This window comes from Myotis myotis, unplaced genomic scaffold, assembly GCF_014108235.1.
Source record: "Myotis myotis isolate mMyoMyo1 unplaced genomic scaffold, mMyoMyo1.p scaffold_m19_p_3, whole genome shotgun sequence".
NCBI classification, from domain to species: domain Eukaryota; kingdom Metazoa; phylum Chordata; class Mammalia; order Chiroptera; family Vespertilionidae; genus Myotis; species Myotis myotis.
Genome location: NW_023416335.1, coordinates 65,075,239 through 65,088,418, shown reverse-complemented (window position 1 = coordinate 65,088,418; position 13,180 = coordinate 65,075,239).

Here is a 13,180-nt window from a genome sequence, read left to right as displayed (position 1 = left end):
AATTGAACTAGAGGCCTGGTACACAAATTTGTGCACAGGTGGGGTCCGGCTGACCCAGCAGGGGTGAGGGGCCTTAGGAAGTTGACCAGCTGGCCCTGCCCCCCACTGGATGGTTGGCCGGCTACAGTGGACATCATAGCGACCGGATCATTCTGGTTGTTCTGGTCCCATGGCTTTTATATATATAGACTAGAGGCCCAGTGCACAAAAATTTGTGCACTGGCAGGGGGGGAGTATCCCTCAGCCCCACTTGTGCCCTCTCACAGTCTGGGACCCCTCAGGAGATAACGAACTGCTGGCTTAGGCCTGCTCCCGGGTGGCAGAGGGCAGGCCCAATCCCTAGGTGCCTGCCCCGCAGCCCCTGGTCAGGCTCAGAGCAGGGCCGATTGGGGAGTTGGGGTGCCTCCCCCTGTCATGCACAGAGCAGTGCAGATCAGGAGGTTGCAATGCCACCCTCAGTCACGCTCAGGGTAGGGCCGACTGGGGGGTTGGGGTGCCGCCCCCTGTCACACTCAAGGCAGGGTCGATGGGGAGGTTGCGGCGCCAGCCCCTGTCACGCAAAGAGCAGGGCCCATCAGGGGGGTTGGGGCTCCGTACACTGTCACACAAAGAGCAGGGTAGATCAAGGGGTTGGGAAACTCCCCCCTGTCACCCACAGAGCAGGGCTGATCAGGGGGTTGGGGAGATCCCCCTGCCATTCACAGAGCAGGGCAGATCAGGAAGTTGCAATGCCACCCTAAGTCACGCTCAGGGTAGGGCCGATTGGGGGTTGGGGTGCCACCCCCTGTTACACTCAAGGCAGGGCCGATGGGGTGGTTACGACTTCACCCTGTAACACACAGAGCAGGGCCGATCAGGGGGTTGGGGAGCTCCCCCCTATCAGGCATATAGCAGGGCCGATCAGGGGGTTGGGGTGCCCTCCCCTGTCAGGAAGAGAGCAGAGCGGAGAGGGAGGTTGTAACCCCGCCCTCTGTCCCACACAGAGCCGCAGGGCAATCAGGGGGTTTGGGCGCTGCCTCCGGTCACGCTGCTCCAGGGGCCAGGAGACCTCGCGGCTCCGCTGATCCCAGTGCTGGGAGGCCTCGCGGCTCCACTTGACACAGGGGCAGTGAGGCCTCGCTGCTCAGCTGATCCCTGTGCTGGGAGGCATATTACCCTTTTACTATATAGGATAGAGGCCTGGTGCATGGGTGGGGGCCGGCTGGTTTGCCCTGAGGGGTGTCCTGGATCAGGGTGGGGGTCCCGCTTGGGTGCCTGGCCAGCCTGGGTGAGGGGATGATGGCTGTTTGCAGCTAGGCACACCCCCTTCATGGTGGGTGTCCCCACTGGGGTGCCTGGCCAGCCTGGGTGAGGGGCTGAGGGCTGTTTTCAGGCTGGCAGGTGACTGAAGCTCCCAACCTCTCTTTTATTTCTTTTTTATTTTTTATTCTGGGATTTTATTTACCTTCTATGGCTGTCACTGGAGCTGAGAGCCGGCTTTAGCTCTGAGGCTCAGCTCCAGCTCTGAGACCTCGGCTGCTGAAAGAAGGTTTCTGGACTTTGCTTACCGTCTGTATTTGAAACTTTGTTGCAACTCCAGGTCTGAGATCCCGGCTGACTGAAAGCAGGTTTCTGGGGTTTGTTTAGCTTCTATATTTGTAACAATGTTTCTTAGAGAGCAGCTCAGAGCCCAGCAAGCAGGCGGGGAACATGGCTTCCTCTGTCACTGGAGCAAGCAAGCTTCCATGTTTGAGTCAGCTGCCTGGCTGCAGGCCGCCATATTGGTTGGCAGTTAAATTGCATATCTCGCTGATTAGCCAATGGGAAGGGTAGCAGAGTTATGGCTAATTACCATGTTTCTTTTGTATTAGATAAGACTAGAGGCCAGGTGCACAAAAATTGGTGCACTCGGGTGGAGCGGGGGGGTCCCTCAGCCCGGCCTATGCCCTCTCACGGTCTGGACCCCTCAGGAAATAATGACCTGCTGGCTTAGGCCTGCTCCCGGGTGGCAGAGGGCAGGCCCAATGCCTAGGTGCAGCCCCTGGTCGGGTTCAGAGCAGGCTGATTGGGGAGTTGGGGTGCTGCCCCCTGTCATGCACAGAGCAGGGAACATCAGGAGGTTGCAATGCCACCCGCGGTCATGCTCTGGGTAGGGCCGATTGGGGGGTTGGGGCACCACCCCCTGTCACACTCAAGGCAGGGTCAATGGGGAGGTTGCGGCACCACCCCCTGTCACGCACAGAGCAGGGCCAATCAGGGGGTTGGGGTGCTGCCCCCTGTCATGCACAGAACAGGGCCCATCACGGGGCTTGGGGCTCCATACCCTTTCACGCACATAGCAGGGTCAATCAGGGGGTTGGAGCGCCGCCACTGTCACACTCAGAGCAGGGCTGATGGGGAGGTTATGGCTCTACCCTGTCACACACAGAGCGGTGCCCGTGGGGGGAGGTTTGGGGTTCCACACCCTGTCACACACAGAGCAGGGACAATCAGGGGGTTGGGGCTCCGCACCCTGTCACACACAGAGCCGCAGGGAGATCAGGGGTTTGGGGAGCTCCCCCCATCAGGCACAGAGCAGGGCTGATAAGGGGGTTGGGGTGCCTTCCCCTGTCATGAACAGAGCAGGGCAGATAGGGAGATTGTGACCCCGTCTCCTGTCACACACAGAGCCGCAGGGCGATCAAGGGGTTTGGGCGCTGCCCCCTGTCACACTGATCCCGGTGCCGGGAGACATATTACCCTTTTACTATATAGGATAGAGGCCTGGTGTACGCGTTGGGACTGGCTGGTTTGCCCTGAAAGGTGTCCTGGATCAGGGTGGGGGTCCCCACTAGGGTGCCTGGCCAGACTGGGTGAGGGGCTGAGGGCTGTTTTTAGGCTGGCAGGTTACTGAAGCTCCCAACCGCTCCTTTTTTTCTTTTTTGTTTTATTCTGGGCCAGCTTTAGCTCTGAGGCTTGGCTCCAGCTCTTAGGCCTCCGCTGTTGAAAGCAGGTATCTGGTTTGTTTGGGTTCTATAATCGAAACACTGTTTCAACTCCAGCTCTGATATCACGGCTGGCTGAAAGCAGGTTTCTGGGGTTTTGTTTAGCTTCTATATTCGTAACAATGTTTCAAACTTCAAGCTCAGAGGCCGGCAGCGGCAGGCGGGGAACGTTGGAGTCCTCCGTCACTGAAGCAAGCAAGCCTCATGTTCACTTCAAGCTGCCTGGCTGCTGGCTTCCATCTTGGCTGGCAGTTAATCTGCATATCGCCCTGATTAGCCAATGGGAAGGGTAGCGGAGGTATGGCTAATTACCACGTTTCTCTTTTATTAGATAGGATATGCAACTTTTTAAACTAATTATGAAAGTATTTTTTTTTTGCGTTGACTATTATACTTTTGCCTTTAGGTATAAGAATAAATATAATTTTAAATGCATTTCTGAAAGTCACTTTCAGAAATGCATTTAAAATTATATTTAACACACACACACATATATACACACACACACGCATGTGCTTCCACACACAGCTCATCCTAAGTTATCTAGGAATAATAACTCACTTAATCCTTATAACTCTATTAGGTTGCTACAAAAATTATCTGCATTTTACATATGAAAAACCTGAAACACAGAGTGATCCTAGAGAGAGAGAGACAGAAAGTGAACCCAGGTTATTTGGCTTCAGGGATCTTGATATTAACCCTTATGCTGTACTGCCCAATGCCAGGACTCTTACAACACCCAGACCCAATGAGAATAGACTATGCAGTACAAGTAGACATGATTTTCTTCTTTTGTTTATCTTGGCCCCTTTTTGTCACTGTATTCTGACTTTCTCCATACATGAGAATTACTGATCATGTTTCAAAATAAATCACACTTTCTGAAAAGAGTCTCCTTTCTTTTTAACTGTCTTTTATCAAACTAATATATTATTCTTAAAAGTTCTCAGAAGTTTAAAGATCATATCTTTTTTGAATACTTGCCTGTGTTTGATAAGTATTTTATTTCAAATGGATAAAATACATTTCTGAGAGATGTGTAAAATATAATCAATGTGCTTGAAATTATTGCAAAAGTATTTATTGAAAGTATCTGTTTATTTTAATTTTGGAATGCAAATATATAAGAAAAGGCTTGAGTAGGTTATAAATAAATATGGCCACAAGTTGTTTCTTTTTTTTAATACTGTTCTCTCCCCTCTCAGTATCCAACCTGCTTTTATTTGTATAAGTCATTTCTCACAGCACAATATGGAATTTGTAATTTCTTCTGAGGTTTTGCTTTCTTTTCTGAATTAGACCAAAAAAATAAAAATAAAAAAAAAAAGATGTACAGATTGGGAATAAAGAAATAATGTGTCTGTCTTCTTTTGCAGAAAAAGATATTCACATATATAAGTAATGCTAGAGAATCTACTACAGTGGACTAGACAATTAAGTGAATTTAGAAAAGTTAAATAATTCAAGTTTAAAATAACATAAATTAGTTGAATCTTTTTTATAACAACAAACAAATGAAGAATTTAAAAAAAAACCTGCATGCATGCCCTGGCCTGCTTGGCTCAGTGGCTAGAGACTTGGCCTGTGAACTGAAGAGTCCCAGGTTCGATTCCTGCCAAGGGCACATGCCTGGGTTGCGGGCTCGATCCCCAGTAGGGGATGTGCAGAAGGCAGCCTATCAATGATTCTCTCTCATCATTGATGTTTCTATCTCTCTCTCTTTCTCCCTTCCTCTCTGAAATCAATAAAGAAATATATTTTTTTTAAAAATTAAAAAAAACCTTCACATTGCAAGAGCATCAAAAACATATAATACTTTGGGATAAATTTTAAATACTATGTGCAATATATTTACAGTGAAAACTTATTTTAAAATATTTCTGAAAAAATTAAAGAAGGTTAAAAAAAAGAGAGAGATAGTACTTAGTAGAGTATCCCTGAGGGACAAAATCAATAAGTTGCATATAAATAAAGAGAGGTTTATTTGAAGGAATGGGCTCATGCAATTGTGGGGCTGACAAATCTCAAATCTGCAGGGCAGCCAGTGTGCTGGACATTCTGACAGGAGTTGATGTTGCAGTCTTGAGTCTGAAGGCAGACTTGAATCCTTTCTATTCAGGGGATCTTAGTCTTTTGTTTTAGATCTTTCATTGATTGGATGAGGGTATCTGATTATGACAGATAATCTGCTTTACTCAAAAGTCTACTGATTTAAATGTTAATCATATTTTCTAAATACCTTCATAACATCTAGATTAAACTGGGTATTGTTGTCTAGCCAAGTTGATACATAAATGTAATGATCAAAGTGGAACATATACCATGATCATAAATTGGGAGACACAACACTAAAAAATGGCAAAAATTCCCAATTTAACTATAGATTGGATGTAACCCCAATTAAAATCTTTGTGAGCTTTTTTTGGTAGACATTTACAAGCTGCTTCTAAAATCTTTAAGCACTTTAAATAAAAAACTATAGCAAGCAAAATTTTGAAGATAGAGGACAGAGTTAGATAATTTAAACATCTGATTTTAAGCTTTACTATAAAGTCAAAAGAAACAAGAATTTATTATAGTGACAATATGATGAACCAAAATATAGAGATTAGAAAAATACACCTACACATATATGGTGAACTTATTTGCATAAAATAACATCAAAATTCCTTCTCTCTCTCTCTCTTTTTCTCTCTCTCTCGCTCTTTTTCTCACTCTCTCCCCCCCTCTCTCTCCATACAATGACAAGGTGGCTGTCTGCCAGCCAGGAAGAGTAGTGTTACCAGGACCTGAATCCACCAGTAGCTTGATCCTGGACCTTGCAGGCTACATAACTATAAAAAAATAAATGTCTGTGGTTTAAGCTGCCCAATCTATGGTATGTTGTTATAGCAAAGTAAACTGACTAAGACAATCAGTTTCTAAAGACTTATTTCCTTTTCCCCTCACAGCTAGTTACTATAGAAGAGGATTTTAGATGGTTTGTCAACCTACTTTATAAATTTCATAGTTATATAACACTTCAATGCATATTAGAAAAGTATAAAAGTATATCAAAACCATATTTACTGTGAGCTTTTGTTTCATAAAATAGGTGAAAATGCATTCAAGATATAATTTAAAATATCAGGTAATAATAGTAATAGTAAAATTTAATACAAATTAGAAAAAATTGTGAAGATGATGCAAAAATAACAATCCATAATACTTTGCACTTAAATTATTCAATTTCTTAATTAGTATTATTTTTTATTTCAATTTTCATTTTTTTTTTCTAAAAACACCAATCATCTTTAATGATAGTCACTGATTCAAGTGAATATAATTCTTCTAATGGTTTAATGTTAACTAGATATTAAACTTGGCTTATTTTATGTTTCATTACTGCTACTTGGAATGAAGTGCCCGTGAATTTTTTTGAAAAGTAAAGGAAGTTCACTCTTCTAAAATGAATGTGTTTTTAACTGTTTTCTCTCTATTTAGCTTATATTGTGCATTGCCTAGAAAGGGTTCAAACTTCTAGGTGTGAGAAAGACCTTCTGTAAGCAGTGCTTTGCAAGAATTTACAGAGTATAACCCCTCCCCCCACCTCATTCTTCTACCTGAGGAAAAAGCCCTATTATGTTTAGCATGTGAAGGTTGATTTTTGATATAATGGGCCCTGCTTATTTGCCAATCCCCATCTGACACACTTTAAAAATCAAACACTATGTTGGATACTTATATATAATATTAACAATTATCAGTTGCTAGTAATCAATTACTGCCAAGAATGATTTGATGCATTCATACTCCCCAAAATAGTATTTAAATGTCTGTTCTTCTGATGACTCACTGTTATCATATTTCCAGCTGTGCTGAGTCACTTTCAAAGGCTTTTTCACATTCATTTAAATTTGTTATTTTAATCAATAATATTGAAATCACAGAGTGGAAAAACAGCCAGCTTAGTAATGACTATAGACTCTGTTGATTTGAACTGTGTATGTGTGAAATTATGCCAATTTCACACATACACAGACATAACCAGGTTAAATAGAAGCTTGATCCCTTGCCTTGTACACAATAAGTATTTAGACAGTGACACCTCATGGTAGAAACTCCTTTTTCTAACTCTAATGATTTTGATTTTGTGAGTGTTTATTCTTCTCTACATGTCCTTTTTATCTGTTGCCTGGTTCCTGTCATTTTTGGCATTAAATTTGGATGTGTTCCCAGAATACATAGCTGCTTCCCTATTTTTATACTGTTTCGTATGCCATTTCTCTTACTGTTTTAAGGAGTAATTAAATCCTAGAGAAAGTTCTAAAGCGAGGAAGAATTGAGAGAAAGCATATTTGAGCACTAGGAAATAATGGATAACTTTTTGAAAGGGGAGCTTCCTTGGAAGCCAAAAATTTAAAATGTTTCTTAAGACATTAAGAGTTGATGATGAAATAGAGGTAGTCAATCTATATCAGTGGTTTAAAAATTTGGAAGTGAAATGAAATTAAGAGAAGGAAACCAAAGTGTCATATGAAGATGTTTCAAAGCTTTAGACATTGGAGACTAGGAGGTCAGAGACTAATGGAAAGGAAGGGGAGGATAACTATTTTTCAGTGTTCAGGGATAATTGAAAGAGTATTAACCAGAGCATAAAAAAGAAAATGAAATTAAGGACATTTTGTCTTAAAAGATAACCATTCATCAATACATCTGAGAGACTAGAGAAGGAAGAGAGAATATTGTGAAGTTGTTACTTGACCTTTAAAGTAAAGTGTGTGTTGCGGGGGGGGTAGGGATAGGTGGGGCATCTCTGTACCTTCCTCTTGTTTTACAGAGAACATAATATAGCTCTAAAATAGTCTATTAAAAAAAAAGATGGTGTCTCTTTATAATTAGTGGCATGAATTGAGTTGAGGTATGAAAGAAACCAATTTTTGAGGAGCTATTTTAATTAACATTATAAGGAATTAAACCCAGGACTTAATAAAATCATGCTAAAACAAGTACAAAGGTGCATGCAGTTGAAGTTAAGACAACATGAGTTTGGATTGAGTTTCATTATCTTTCACTTTTATAAATTCACATCTGCATTGCTAGTCCAGGCCCCTCCAACTGAAGGCCTTCTTATCAGGGACCTTGGTTGGAGCACTTTCCAAAGAAAGACTCTAGCAAGAACTCCTTATGGGGGCTTTGGCTAGGGTACTCTTCTATGTCTCAGTACCTTTCAAGCCTAGCTCTCCCCCATCCCATCCTGCTGGCCCATGGGTACATAGAGAGGCAGAGGAATCTTTTGTTCTGGGCTCCTTGGCATTGAAACGGTAGCCATATCTGTGCTGCATCCACCTGACACTAACATGGTGCCATTCTCGGGGGAGAATGGAGCACACTCATTTAGGCATATGCACTCTCACAGTAAGTGAATAAAGCTTGATTGCTACTTTCAGTTTGGTTTGCTTTTTTAATTGACTACCTACTTCAGGAAATGATGCCCCACCTTTGCTGCAGGTCACAATTAGAATTACAATTGTCTTTGCTTTTAGTTGAATTTAATCCATTCACTAATGTGTAGTTATTTTCTTATGATGATTGGAAGCTCAGATTTATAGCAGTAACTGCATTTTATCTTTTCATAAGAAAGTTGATTATTTGTTAATTAAACCATTTATTTTGTAGGTTATAACAATCCACTGCAAAATACAACTCTCACTTATAGGGTTGGCATGTGTGCTATTCAGTCTTCAGGTGCAATATTCTCACCATAATTTTTCATGATTTTTTTGCTTTTCCTTTTTGTGTAGATGTTAAAACTGAAAGGCAAAAAAATCCTAAAACTACAACAAGTCATTCCAACCCTCCATACTTTCTTCAATTATTGGGCTTAGCTGCAATATCTGACTTTGATTTCATACTATGTCCGTCAGATAAAAAATATGGGTTCAAGAGATTAAGGAGGATAGCAATTTTCAGATATATTTTTCTCTCCTCACTTTGCTAGAGATCTAGGCATACTATTCACTGAAAGACAGTTTATAAAATGTTTATAAAGTGTTTATGCTTATAAAGTTGAAAATATTTCAGTTTTTCAAAGTCAATCAATTCCATAAAGGAGAATGTCTGAAAAACGAAGAAAAACAAAATAATGTATGAGTTGCTGCCCTAAGATTTAAAAAATCATGAAGGTTATTATTCAGGCCAAGTGTCATTTAAAATTGCTAATGTCTTATTGCTTTTCAGCAATCCAATTGATTCTGCATCCTTCTCCAACCACCGGTCATTTGGTAGGGGAATTCATGGCTGCAGGAGCACTTCTCTGAGTCCAAAACTATTCAGGTTCAAAGATTATCTCAGGATGCTTCAAAGTTCCTTTTGCAGTTTCTTGTGCAAGTTATTACATTTATAGAGAGCACCGCCAGAGCTGACCACCAAAGAAACTGTCTGAGGTGTTAAAGTTTCTTGCCTGGTTTCTGTCTTATAAATGTGATGAACATATTCTGCTCCCATTCACCTCTTACATATACATACTCTCTACATTCAAAGATGCAATAAAAAGTGACTATATTAAAAATTATATTATAGTGCATACCTCCCAAATAAAAATACAGTTAACTTCACAATGGGATACTTTGGATTTATAAATAATGGGATATTTTTATTATTTCAAGTAAGACGAGTAAACTAAAAATAGTCTCAAATTTTATATGGAAACATCTGTGTTCTCATGTACATATGTGAATGATCTAGCTTTCATTTTTATGTACACTATTCAGGTCTTGATAGTAAGTATGAATGTTGATTTAAACAGAAATTTGGAAACTAATCCCGCAAATATAGGTCACTGAGTACTAATAAAATAGTTTTTTTTCATATTAATGATGAAAACTATAACGTATGAGAAAAAGTTAACAAAATTATAAAAGCAATTATATCATTAGACTTAGGATTTGATGTATTTTTAAATGCAACTATTACTTTAGTACATGTGTTCTTAAAAGAGAAATGCTACAGGAAATATTCAAGAATTTATAGAAATTTAATTTTAAAATATACAACAATTAAATTTTTATCACGATAAATAAAAGAAAGGCATAACAAGGAAATCATGGATTTCTTTAATTTAACAAAAGCAACAAGAACTACACCAGGAAGAATGATAGGTACTTTGTAGAGTTGCTCAAGGTATCTTACCTAATAATAGGCAAACATGAAAATTGACTGTCCCTCCGCTATGCTCACCAGCAAATCAGGAGAGTATGCAAATTAACCCAACAAAGATGGTGGTTAATTTGCATATATAGGTGCAAAGCAGTGGAGCAAAGACTGAAGACTCTGGCTGGATCAGTGATGACTGAAGTCTCTGGCCAGAGAAAAGACCTGGGTCCTGGGTGCCGGAGGAAAACCGGGGACGGCAGCCAGGGGAAGGGAAGGCCTATTGCATGAATATCTTCATGCAATGGGCCTCTAGTCTATATATATAAAGAGTCAGGGGCCATCACATCCAAAACAACTGAACAGACGACTGAACAGGCTGATTGGGGCAACTAGGCTGGCAGGGGGGTTAGTGAAGAATGACCAAAAGACTGAGCACCAGGCTGTTTGGGATGACCAGGCTGGCAGGGGGAGAAGTTAGGGATGAGCAGGCTGGCAGAGGAGGGCTTTTGGGGTCAACCGGGCGAGCAGAGGGGGCAGTTAGGGGCAATCAGGCTGGCAGAGGGGCAGTTAGGTGCAACCAGGCCAGCAGGGTGGGCAGTTAGGAGCCAACAGTCCTGGATTGTGAGAGGGGTATCCAACTGCTGGTTTAGGCTCGATCCCCAGGATGGAACCTAAACCAGCAGTCAGACATCCCCCGAGTGGTTCAGGATTGCAGAGGGTGCTGGATTGGAGAGGGTGCAGGCTTGGCTGAGGGGACCTTCCCTGCCTCCCCGTGCACAAATTTTATGCTCCGGGCCTCTAGTTATTACAATAAAAGGCTATATGTGCAAGCTTTACACTTTTATACATATATCAGTCCTAAAACAAAAAATAAAATCAGACTATGCATCACTTGCTCCAATGAATAAACAATTAATTATCCTGTATCTACTTCAGAAATGTTCTCTAAGGATAGTATAAAACTTAGAATGCATACACACAAGCAATGCTCTTTAAAAAAAAGTCTAGAAAAACACAAAATAGCCACAAATTAGCTGATTAGGAAACTCAAGCTTATATTTAAAAGGTTCTGGGTGGGTGGATTGGGGTTGTGCACCTATGACATAAGGTCATAATGTATCAAAAGAGATTTTATTTCAAGCCCCTGGGTGCAGGCAGGCTGAGCCTGAAAAAAGAGTCAGCCCCAACTGAAGGGGGAGGGAAGACTTTTATCAGCTTCTGTTGGCTGTGGAGGTTTCTGTGGATGCACAGAGCTTGACTGGTGGTTCGGTCCTTGGTCCTTCGTTTCTCCTGGCACCAGGTGTCCCCTGGTTATCGGACTATGCGGAGCTCATGGCTGCAAGCTTTCTGCAAGATACCTGCTAATTACAATAAGTTCCCACTGCCCTGTATTATTCTCTTTAACACTTTCAATAGTATTCAACTGAAGAAAAAAGAGTTTTGGTGAAGGATCCCTCTGAGAGTTGTTGGAGAGGGGTGGGGTGCATTCTGAATGGAGTGCACAGCGACAGCCCTGTGAAGAAACTGAATAGAGTGTCAGGTTTGTGGGCTTAGACCCCAGTCCTACGAAGACAGAGGAACAACCAGAGCTCAAGATGTCTGTTCATACCCTCTCCCCACAGGCTTTAAAACTGAAAAGTGGCTCTCTCTGATATCGTCAGGGTAGGTGTGACACAAACTTAGGTGCCTTAGGGTTCAGATGAAAATTTCCCCCCTTTAGGAGATTGTATCAGCACACATCTGACCTTTTTTTTTTTTTTTTTTTTTTTTTTTTTTTTTGAAGAAAACTTATTATTCCAGAAAAGCAGCTATTTTAATATGTCTTATTAACATGATTTTGTACTCACAGAGCTACTGATTTTGGCGGGTGTTTTTTTTTTTAATATATTTTATTGATTTTTTACAGAGAGGAAGGGAGAGAGATAGAGAGTCAGAAACATCGACGAGAGAGAAACATCGATCAGCTGCCTCCTGCACACCTCCTACTGGGGATATGCCCGCAACCCAGGTACATGCCCTTGACCGGAATCGAACCTGGGACCTTTCAGTCCACAGGCCGATGCTCTATCCACTGAGCCAAACCAGTTTCGGTTTGGCGGGTGGTTTGAGCAAACCTGAAGAAAGTGCTAAAAGAGTTAACATATAAATACACAAAACAATTTTCAGTTTCAACCAGATACATTCATTGTATATGCTCTTTGGAAACTTGTTCCATTTTTTAAAAATTTAATAGCAAACTAAGTGAATTTTATCCTTAGACCTAGGATCTCTGTATTTCAAAATACAGGTATTGCATAGATATGTGTATTATTAAGGATGAAAAATTTCTAACTCAAGGAAATTTTTGCTCAACAGGTTTTGAAGTGACCACTTTAATATATAAATTAATAGTAATTAAAACCTGACTGAGCAAAGTTCATGGGTATTATATCAGTAGGAATATTTTTCACCGTATTTGCATGCTTGTACATCACCTATCTTTACACATTACAGAGGTAAGGGCCTGACCCAAAGTTTTAGTTTAATTAATTCTTTTATAAGGATTTAACTGCAATACCAACTCCTACATATGATTCTATTTGCTGGTTCTTGAATATTTTCTGTCATAACTTAGGGTATTAGATAGTAATTGTAAAGTAACTTTTAAGGAATATTCCACAAATTCTGTAGTTTGAGGTTTTAAGTAAATGATTTTTAAAAATTTATTGATTGATTTAGAGAGGAAGAGAGGAAAGAGAGAAAGAGAGAGGAAAACATTTATTTGCTCTTCTACTTATTTATGCCTTCATTTGCTGATGCTTGTATGTGCCCTGACTAGGTATAGAATCCACAACTTCGGCTATGGAAACGACACTCTAACCAAACGAGCTACCTGGCCAGGGCTTGCATACATATATTTTATAATCAGATCATGTTATGATATAAAGAAACTGTAGTATATCAACCAATAATTATACTTTCAGGAATTGTGTGTAAGTAAATTTTACATGTTTTTTTTTTTATTCAAAGGGCTCTGGTAGGAATAATAATATAAGGCTGGTAGAAGTTTAAGTGCTTACTGTATTTTAAAGCTGAATTTG